At 40.4% G+C, this 10301-nt stretch overlaps 1 pseudogene; it reads right to left on the bottom strand.

The window, feature by feature from the left end:
- Window positions 1-8245: 8245 nt before the first annotated feature.
- On the bottom strand, window positions 8246-10030 carry LOC100435020 (BAG family molecular chaperone regulator 1-like; annotated as a pseudogene).
- Window positions 10031-10301: the final 271 nt, after the last annotated feature.

The raw sequence follows: 10301 nt of genomic DNA, 5'->3' as shown, positions 1-10301 counted from the left end.
CCCTCTGCATTCTTATGGCTTCGGGATTTCGGCCTGAGCTTCTCAACATCCAGAAGTACTCACCAAGCCATGGACCAAATGGAAATAATACAAGAATCTTTTTGCAAATTTTTTTTTAAAAAATGCTAGGCTGAGAGGGAAAAAAATGTTTGCAGAATAGCATGCAGGATCTGCAGTCGGTTTAATGCTCTAGAGTTTTTAAGAAATTGTTCTTTTGTGAGTCACGTGTGTATTTTAATGATTTGATAAAACTGCATTTTGTCTGTCAGGAAAAATACAGTTTTCTATTCACAAAATGTTGCATACAGTTTTAGTGGTTTAATAATTTCCCTGAGGCCATTCTGGGTACTGGATCGTTCTAACTGTTATCCTTGGTTTTGCCCAGCAGAGCAGAGAGGTGAGTATCTAGAATATATCATATTGTATCCCTCCCCACAAACCCCTAAACTCATGATAAAATTGCTTTTCCTAATTTTTCAAGTTAATGCGATGCCATCTACCTTTTCAGAGAAATGCAGTACGAGCCCTGTGAAATTCATCTTTGCATCTCCCATTTGGTTGCTACAGAGAAAGCTGGCAGTTACATCACATGCTGACCTCTTTATGAAGCCTCTCAAGAGAAATTTCGTTCTGGTCTTAGTATTAGGAATACCAGCGCTTCACTTGGATAATTGGTTTGTTTTTGTTTTACAGACACTGTAAGTGATGTAACTAATTAAGTTTCCTTTTCTAGACTGCCTGCTAGAAAGCTTAGAGACAAATCTGTAGTCTACCCAGAGTAAATGAGTAGAATTGTATAAGCATTTTAGTATAAGCTTTATTCTTTTTTTTTTTTTTTTTTTTTTTTGGCTTACAAACAACAGAAATTTATTGCTCACAGTTCTGGAGGCTAAGGAAGTCCAAGATCAAGGTGCTAGAAGATTCAGTGTCTAATGAGGGCTTGCTCTCTGCTTCATGGATGATGCCTTCTAGCTGGGTCCTCACAGGGCAGAAGGGAAGAATGAGCTTCCTCAGTTCTCTTTTATAAGGGCACTAATCTCATCTGCAACGGCTCCACCCCAATGATCTTCTCACCTCCTAAAGGTCCCTTAAGACTATTGCATTGGGGATTAGGCTTCAACATGTGCATTTTGGAGGGACACACATTCAGATCATAACAGTATCATATACTTGAAAATTGCTAAGAAAGTAGATCTTAAGTATTCTTTTTTTTTTTTGATTTTTTTATTTTTATTATTATTATTATTATTATTATACTTTAGGCTCTATGGTACATGTGCGCAACGTGCAGGTAAGTTACATATGTATACATGTGCCATGCTGGTGCGCTGCACCCACCAACTTGTCATCTAGCATTAGGTATATCTCCCAATGCTATCCCTCCTCCCTCCCCCAACCCCACAACAGTCCCCGAAGTGTGATGTTCCCCTTCCTGTGTCCATGTGTTCTCATTGTTCAATTCCCACCTATGAGTGAGAATATGCGGTGTTTGGTTTTTTGTTCTTGCGATAGTTTACTGAGAATGATGATTTCCAATTTCATCCATGTCCCTACAAAGGACGTGAACTCATCATTTTTTATGGCTGCATAGTATTCCATGGTGTATATGTGCCACATTTTCTTAATCCAGTCTATCATTGTTGGACATTTGGGTTGGTTCCAAGTCTTTGCTATTGTGAATAATGCGGCAATAAACATATGTGTGCATGTGTCTTTATAGCAGCATGATTTATAGTCCTTTGGGTATATACCCAATTGACACCCTAACATCACAATTAAAAGAACTAGAAAAGCAAGAGCAAACACATTCAAAAGCTAGCAGAAGGCAAGAAATAACTAAAATCAGAGCAGAACTGAAGGAAATAGAGACACAAAAAACCCTTCAAAAAATAAATGAATCCAGGAGCTGGTTTTTTGAGAGGATCAACAAAATTGATAGACCGCTAGCAAGATTAATAAAGAAAAAAAGAGAGAAGAATCAAATAGATGCAATAAAAAATGATAAAGGGGATATCACCACTGATCCCACAAAAATACAAACTACCATCAGAGAATATTACAAACACCTCTACGCAAATAAGCTAGAAAATCTAGAAGAAATGGATAAATTCCTCAACACATACACCCTCCCAAGACTAAACCAGGAAGAAGTTGAATCTCTGAATAGACCAATAACAGGAGCTGAAATTGTGGCAATAATCAATAGCTTACCAACCAAAAAAAGTCCAGGACCAGATGGGTTCACAGCCGAATTCTACCAGAGGTACAAGGAGGAACTGGTACCATTCCTTCTGAAACTATTCCAATCAATAGAAAAAGAGGGAATCCTCCCTAACTCATTTTATGAGGCCAGCATCATCCTGATACCAAAGCCTGGCAGAGACACAACAAAAAAAGAGAATTTTAGACCAATATCCTTGATGAACATTGATGCAAAAATCCTCAATAAAATACTGGCAAACAGAATCCAGCAGCACATCAAAAAGCTTATCCACCATGATCAAGTGGGCTTCATCCCTGGGATGCAAGGCTGGTTCAATATACGCAAATCAATAAATGTAATCCAGCATATAAACAGAACCAAAGTCAAAAACCACATGATTATCTCAATAGATGCAGAAAAGGCCTTTGACAAAATTCAACAACCTTCATGCTAAAAACTCTCAATAAATTAGGTATTGATGGGACGTATCTCAAAATAATAAGAGCTATTTATGACAAACCCACAGCCAATATCATACGGAATGGGCAAAAACTGGAAGCATTCCCTTTGAAAACTGGCACAAGACAGGGATGCCCTCTCTCACCACTTCTATTCAACATAGTGTTGGAAGTTCTGGCCAGGGCAATTAGGCAAGAGAAGGAAATCAAGGGTATTCAATTAGGAAAAGAGGAAGTCAAATTGTCCCTGTTTGCAGATGACATGATAGTATATCTAGAAAACCCCATTGTCTCAGCCCAAAATCTCCTTAAGCTGATAAGCAACTTCAGCAAAGTCTCAGGATACAAAATCAATGTACAAAAATCACAAGCATTCTTATACATCAATAACAGACAAACAGAGAGCCAAATCATGAGTGAACTCCCATTCACAATTGCTTCAAAGAGAATAAAATAGCTAGGAATCCAACTTACAAGGGATGTGAAGGACCTCTTCAAGGAGAACTACAAACCACTGCTCAAGGAAATAAAAGAGGATACAAACAAATGGAAGAACATTCCATGCTCATGGGTAGGAAGAATCAATATCATGAAAATGGCCATCCTTCCCAAGGTAATTTACAGATTCAATGCCATCCCCATCAAGTTACCAATGACTTTCTTCACAGAATTGGAAAAAACTACTTTAAAGTTCATATGGAACCAAAAAAGAGCCCGCATCGCCAAGTCAATCCTAAGCCAAAAGAACAAAGCTGGAGGCATCACACTACCTGACTTCAGACTATACTACAAGGCTACAGTAACCAAAACAGCATGGTACTGGTACCAAAACAGAGATATAGATCAATGGAACAGAACAGAGCCCTCAGAAATAACGCCACATATCTACAACTATCTGATCTTTGACAAACCTGACAAAAACAAGAAATGGGGAAAGGATTCCCTATTTAATAAATGGTGCTGGGAAAACTGGCTAGCCATATGTAGAAAGCTGAAACTGGATCCCTTCCTTACACCTTATACAAAAATTAATTCAAGATGGATTAAAGACTTAAATGTTAGACCTAAAACCATAAAAACCCTAGAAGAAAACCTAGGCAATACCATTCAGGACATAGGCATGGGCAAGGACTTCATGTCTAAAACTCCAAAAGCAATGGCAACAAAAGCCAAAATTGACAAATGGGATCTAATTAAACTAAAGAGCTTCTGCACAGCAAAGGAAACTACCATCAGAGTGAACAGGCAACCTACAAAATGGGAGAAAATTTTTGCAACCTACTCATCTGACAAAGGGCTAATATCCAGAATCTACAATGAACTCCAACAAATTTACAAGAAAAAAACAAACAACCCCATCAAAAAGTGGGCGAAGGACATGAACAGACACTTCTCAAAAGAAGACATTTATGCAGCCAAAAAACACATGAAAAAATGCTCACCATCACTGGCCATCAGAGAAATGCAAATCAAAACCACAATGAGATACCATCTCACACCAGTTAGAATGGCAATCATTCAAAAGTCAGGAAACAACAGGTGCTGGAGAGGATGTGGAGAAATAGGAACACTTTTACACTGTTGGTGGGACTGTAAACTAGTTCAACCCTTGTGGAAGTCAGTGTGGCGATTCCTCAGGGATCTAAGCTTTATTCTTGTCCCATTTGTTATTCATTTCTTGGTGTGTGTTATGGATCCTTTGAAGCCACCTTGAACCCTCTCTGGAACAAGGCTGTGTTTTAAGTAGACAAATAAAGTAAATTTTTAAAATGCAGATTTAAAAAATGGCTCTGCAGTTCATTTTAGAGAAAAGGGAAGATAATTTTAAGGAACACTAAGAGAGCCAAAGCGATTAGAATGTAGGTGGGTCAGATGGAGGCTAAATTATAGAAGCCAAGAGAGGAGAAGCAGCAAGTGTAGCATTTTATTTAAAATGCGTTTCATTTTTCTGGCCAGTTATTTCCTCCTAAATCCATACATTTGTGTCCCACAGATAGTAATAGGTGTGAATTGTTTTCTTTGCACTTTGAAAAGCTGGAGTTACAACTTTGTCTCAAACCTCAAAAGTGAGAAGAAAAATTAATTCTTTTCCTACAGTTCCTTTGCTTCCTGCAGCAGGAAGACCAAAGGCATGCTATCATTTCTTTTATCATGGAAGGGTCAGAGTCATAGGAAGAATATTTTGCAGAGATTTTGACAACTATTTTGCTTAGTTAAGGAGAAAACTGTATCTTCCTGTTTTCATGCAAAGTATTTTGATAATAAAAAAGAATATACTGGAAACTGTTTCCCTAGAGAAAGTTTTTCCCATTTGCTGGTTGTTGGCAGTAAGAGATATACAGAAGCAGTTAACAATTGTCTTCAGATTTGGATTGAAAACTCATATCTCTGTACTTAAAATATGTACTTAAAGTTATTTTCAAATTAGCACACAAATATAAACACATAAATCTGAACGAGAAAAAAAATCACCTAATCCTATGAGACCAATTGAAAGGCTGTAATTTGAGGTAAAATGTTTGTGAAGAAGGATGAGAAAATGTATTTCCAAATAATACATAATATTTGTCAAACCATTACTTACTATGTTTTTTAATGTCAAGAATGGGACTGTAGAAGAAAGCTTTATTAAAGTCTCCCAAGTAGGTTAAACTATTCTTTGGTCATCAAATAATTCTTGGAAAACACTTACTTGCTAATGACTTAAGGTTCTCGGCAAATTTATTTGTGGAAGATGGGAATTTGATGACATTAAATTTCAAGAGATTAATTTGGAAACAAGTCCCACGGTGATTTCCTCTATGGATAAACATTGTGTGTGTGTGTGTGTGCACGCGCGTGTGTCTGTGTGTGTGTGTGTACTTGCACAGAGAATTATAATAATTCTTGTATGACCAAGTTCCTTATACCAGCCTTCAAGACTCTTCTTAGTCTACCCTGTATAATTTATTAATACCATTTAAACTGAATTTTCTATTACTTTCCCATTGTTGAAGTTTTGGGGGTGCCAATTGCTCATCTTTCCTTGCATCCAAGAAGCCAGATTGGAATCAAGATAGCTTTGCTGATGGTAAAGCCAAATTGGAGAATGTGTGAGGGCTTCCTACTGCCACCCCCTGAATTAAACAAACCTCATGGAGACTCAGAGGAATTCTGGCAGCTCAAAGGAAGTGAGGAGGGCTTGGCAGGCCCATCGCCTTGTCATTGCAGTGCCGCTGTGCCCTGGCTAATATGCACCAATAGTCACTGGGCTCTAAGAGTTCTTCACATTCACCCTGCTACTTCTCATGGATTAGAAGTGTGATAAAGGTCTCCTGCAAATGACTGCAAGAGCTCTCTGCCATAGCCAAACTTCTCAGTTTGCTGGTCCCAGGATGTGTAAAGCTCCTTTGGTTCCCCTCACCTGGAATGCTCTTCATAGCCCACTTCATTAAATCAAACCCAGCCTGCTTTTCAGCCTAGTTCCAATCTGCCTTCTGTGAAATTTTCCCTGACCAACTCAACCCAGTCATCTGGCATGGGTTCACCTTGTTTGTTTGTCTGTTTTGTTCTCCAAATATTTATTGAGGTCCTACTATATACAAGACAATGTACTTGAAATAATGCTGTTAACAAGACAAAGAAGCTCCTTAACCTAAGGAACATGCAGTCTAGTGTTAAAGGCAAATACTAACCAGATAATTCCACCAATAAGCTATCATGGACTATGGTGAATGCCGTGAAAGAAAAGTTATGGGTAGCCATGAGAGGATCCCATCTGGGGGCCTGATATAGTCTCAAGACAGTAGGTGAGGTCTCCATGGAAGAGACTTTGAGTTACATTCTGAAGGATGAATAAGAGTTATATACACAAGGGATGGGGGTGGAGGAAGGATGATGAGGAGCTGTCCAAGCAGAAGTAGCAGCATGTGCAAAGACCCCCAGGTAGGAGACGGCACAGTGCATCTGAGGACCTGAAAGAAGACCAGAGTGGCTGACAGCAGAGAGCAAACAGGAGAGGGGCTCGAGATGAGATGGAAGAAGGTATAGGTAAGGACTTTGGCTTTTATCCTAAGAGAAGTAGTGAGCTATTGGAGGTTTCTGAGCAGGGGACTGATATGATAAGATTTGTATTTTATAATCACTCAGAGTGCTCTGGGGAGAATGAACTAGAGAGGGCCAGAGAGGAAGTGGAAAGACTAACATGGCAGATAAAAGTATAGGGAGAAGAATTAAGAGAATGGGAGCATGTAACCCTATGTTGGTTGAGAGGTAGTACAGTAGAGCATAAAAACAGTGGCTCTGAAACCAAACTGCCCAGCTTTGTGCCCTGGTTTTGCCATGTACTATCTGACCTTGAGCAGATTACCTAAGTGTTCTCAGTTTCCTGATCTCCAAAACGGGGCTAATACCTGTCTGCTTCTTAGGTTATGTGAGGATTAAATGGTGAATATATATTTAAAAGCTTAGAACAATATCCAGCACACAGTAACTTATTAAATGTTGTGGCTACTCGGTTAAACATAAATTATGCCAAGAACCACAGAATGTTTTTTCTCACTAACCAAAACAAAAAGAAAACATTCTTCTGCTTGATGATGGGCATTCAAACTGTTTTATTTATTTATTTGTTAACTTTTTAATTTCTTACAGATGGCGTCTCACCATGTTGCCCAGGCTACATGCAAACTCCTGGGCTCAAGCGATCCTCCTGCCTCAGCCTCCCAAAGCAGCTGGGACTACAGGAATGTGCCACCATACCTGTGCTCAAACTTTTTTAATAACAGTGATTCTGTGGGAGAGTCCACAAAATGGACAAGAATGGCCTTGAAGGAAATACAGATCTCAGAAGGGTATTTTTAACAGAAATGCCCTTGAAGGAAGCACATGTCATTCCTGGGAAATTTATGGTTGGCTTCACCACCAGCCTGCTTTATTCATTGTGGCTCCCCCTCTTTGCCCCTCCTAAGCTATTGCTCGGCCTGGTTTCAAGCACGGACTCAGTCAACACTGGGTTCTGAAGATTTTACTGGGGACGAGGAAGTCCATGCATCAACCATAGGCTTCATTCCAGGAAAGGCCCCCTGATATTTCATGTCTTGAGGCTAGTCAGGTCACTAAAAGGTAAGAACAATGCCTATAAACCAATAACCCAGCCTGATGTTCTGGGATTAGGTCACAATGAGGGATACTTGGACTACTATGTGCCAAACACCTGTTCTAAGCCATTCTCAACATTCCTGATTATAAATGCAACCTCCTAGTGATTCTGGTTTTACATCTATAGGACTGTGTGATCACAAAAGCAAAAAAGCTCTTGTGTATCTGAAGACCAGGGTGGCCTATAAACCTAGAACTAGCTCAGGACAAAGGAGAGATCTCACCAGCCCAAAGAAAGCACCAGAAGGTCAAATAGCTGGGAAAACCTGGGCAGGGGAGGCCCTCTCCAGAAAAAGTAGGCTGCTGTGCTGGACCACACAGCCACAGAGACACAATGAGAAAACAGACAAGCGCCCTACTCAAGATCACAAGGACAACAGTTTTTCACTGAGAACTGGGGTAGGAGTAGGAAAATTGGCAATAGGCCAGTTGTCCCTAGAATAAATCAGGTAAATTCTGCTCCAGAGAGGGCAGAGCTGGTGGTGCTGTTCTTCAGGGCAGCACAGCCTCTTTCTGCCACAGCCAGGGCCAAGTTTGTAGACTGCAGCTGCTGGGTCTCCTGGCAGATGTTCTGCTCCACTGTGCCACACTCAGCTACGAATGCTTGACCTTTTTTTTTTTTTTTTTTTTTTAACCAAACCTTTCCTTTTTGATCTATTGTCTTTGAAATTTTCTGGCAGGATCAGTGTGTCGATCTCTTCCAAGATCTTCACAAACTATTTGGTTGTGGCTTTTCCACTCCTATCAAGTTTGCAGAGAGCTTCAGTTTGCAAATCCTTGGCCAGAAAACCTTGCTGGAGTCCAGTAAGCTGTTTATTCAACTCTTACAGTTCGTCAGCTTCCTTCTCCACAGGCTTCACCAAATCTTTCAATTTCTCCAGTTCAACCTCTTCCTCTGGACTGTTCTTTTTCCCAATTAACATGACTTGGCAACCATTTTGTATTCCACATGCTGACAAAGGTATCTCCATTTCCTTCAGAGATGTTCCCTTAAATATGAGTTTCTGAAAAGACAGTGGAACCCCTGTGGCCTCTCCAACAACCTGGGTCAGGTCTTGGGCAATTGGTTCACCACTGGACCTGCTGCAGGGTAACGTGAAGGTCATGCTTCTCATTGCTGTGAGTGACAGTCATGCTGAGCTTGGCTGCCACCATTTCCTCCTTGGTCACCTTCTCGCTCTAGGCTGAGCAGGGGTGGATTTTTTTCTTCACCTGTGGTGAGCTTGGCCAGGGGGTCCAGGGTCTCCGTCTGGTGAGGCTCCTGGCCTAGCCAGGAGCCCAACCACTTCCAGTCTGGATTCATCTTCTTCTCTTAGTTCTTTTATGACTCCCACTAGACTATAGGCAAATGGAAGCTGGAAGGCAGGTAGCACAGTGGTTGAGCAATGGGCTCTGGGCCAGACTACTGTGGTTAAATCCTGCCTCCATTCTAACTCACCTTGGCCCAGTCCCTTCACCTTTCTCAGCCCCAGCTTATTCATCTGAGAAACTGGACATATATGCTCATAATCATAACACTACCAAACTCATAGATCATAGTGATGATTAAATAAGATAAATCATGTTAAGCCTTTAAGCTATGGCCCAGCATATGCTAAATGCCCAATAGATGTTAGCTACTTTTATCAACTGTGTCCTAGCTGTGCTAGTAACATCTCAAGTTTGCTTCCCAGTTTCAGTAAAACAGATAACTTTAGATTCTAGAATCTCCTTTAATGAGCATTTCTCCCTCTAAATAGCTCCTATAGGAATAGGAAGTAAAGTGTAGGAATTTGCTCATTTTTTGATGTGATCTTCAGTGAGTAGCAGGGGAGAAAAAGAAAATGAAGGAGGACCACTCTCTCCTCAACCAAATAAGTAGAGCCATCTTATTTAGGCCCTGGGATTGTTTTAATCACTATACTGCTAAAAAGCAGCCATGGCAGCATTTTAACCTCTTTCTCAGGAAGGACAAGCTGCACAAAGGGGTCATTTCAGAAGTAAAACTAATTAACTACCAGCTGCTCGTCTGCATAGTTTCCAATTCTTGGAAGTCTTCTCCACCCACTGTTCGCCCACACATCCTCCTCCTTCCACTTTGTGGTAGCCTTGGATATACCAGAGTGAGGGAGCAGGGACTGAATTGGCACAATCAAAACTCTAGGCATCACTGAGGCCTTGAACTCTTTTGCACTAGGGCCTGTTTAAAGCTCTTGCTCTTCAGGTACCATTTAGAGGACTCTTCCTCTCTGGAAAGAAGCACAGTCTTACAGGTTGAGTTACAAGTGCTACTTATTTAGAAAAGGGAAATATCTCTATTACACTCATGTCATGTTATTTATCTCTGTAAGCCATTTAGCCACCCTGATGAACAATTTATTCACTGCAATAATAATAAAGCAGGTACTAATCCCTGGGGAATTGGGGTGGGGACACACATTAGGAATGAGTTTTAAATTAATGTAAGCTTTCTGCTTAGTGTAAACTCCCCAAGAAGCAAACATTCTCCTCAGGATTTTAGC

This window comes from Pongo abelii, chromosome X (assembly GCF_028885655.2).
Source record: "Pongo abelii isolate AG06213 chromosome X, NHGRI_mPonAbe1-v2.0_pri, whole genome shotgun sequence".
In the NCBI taxonomy this organism is placed as follows: Eukaryota; Metazoa; Chordata; class Mammalia; order Primates; family Hominidae; genus Pongo; species Pongo abelii.
This window is presented reverse-complemented; position numbering and strand designations above follow the sequence as displayed.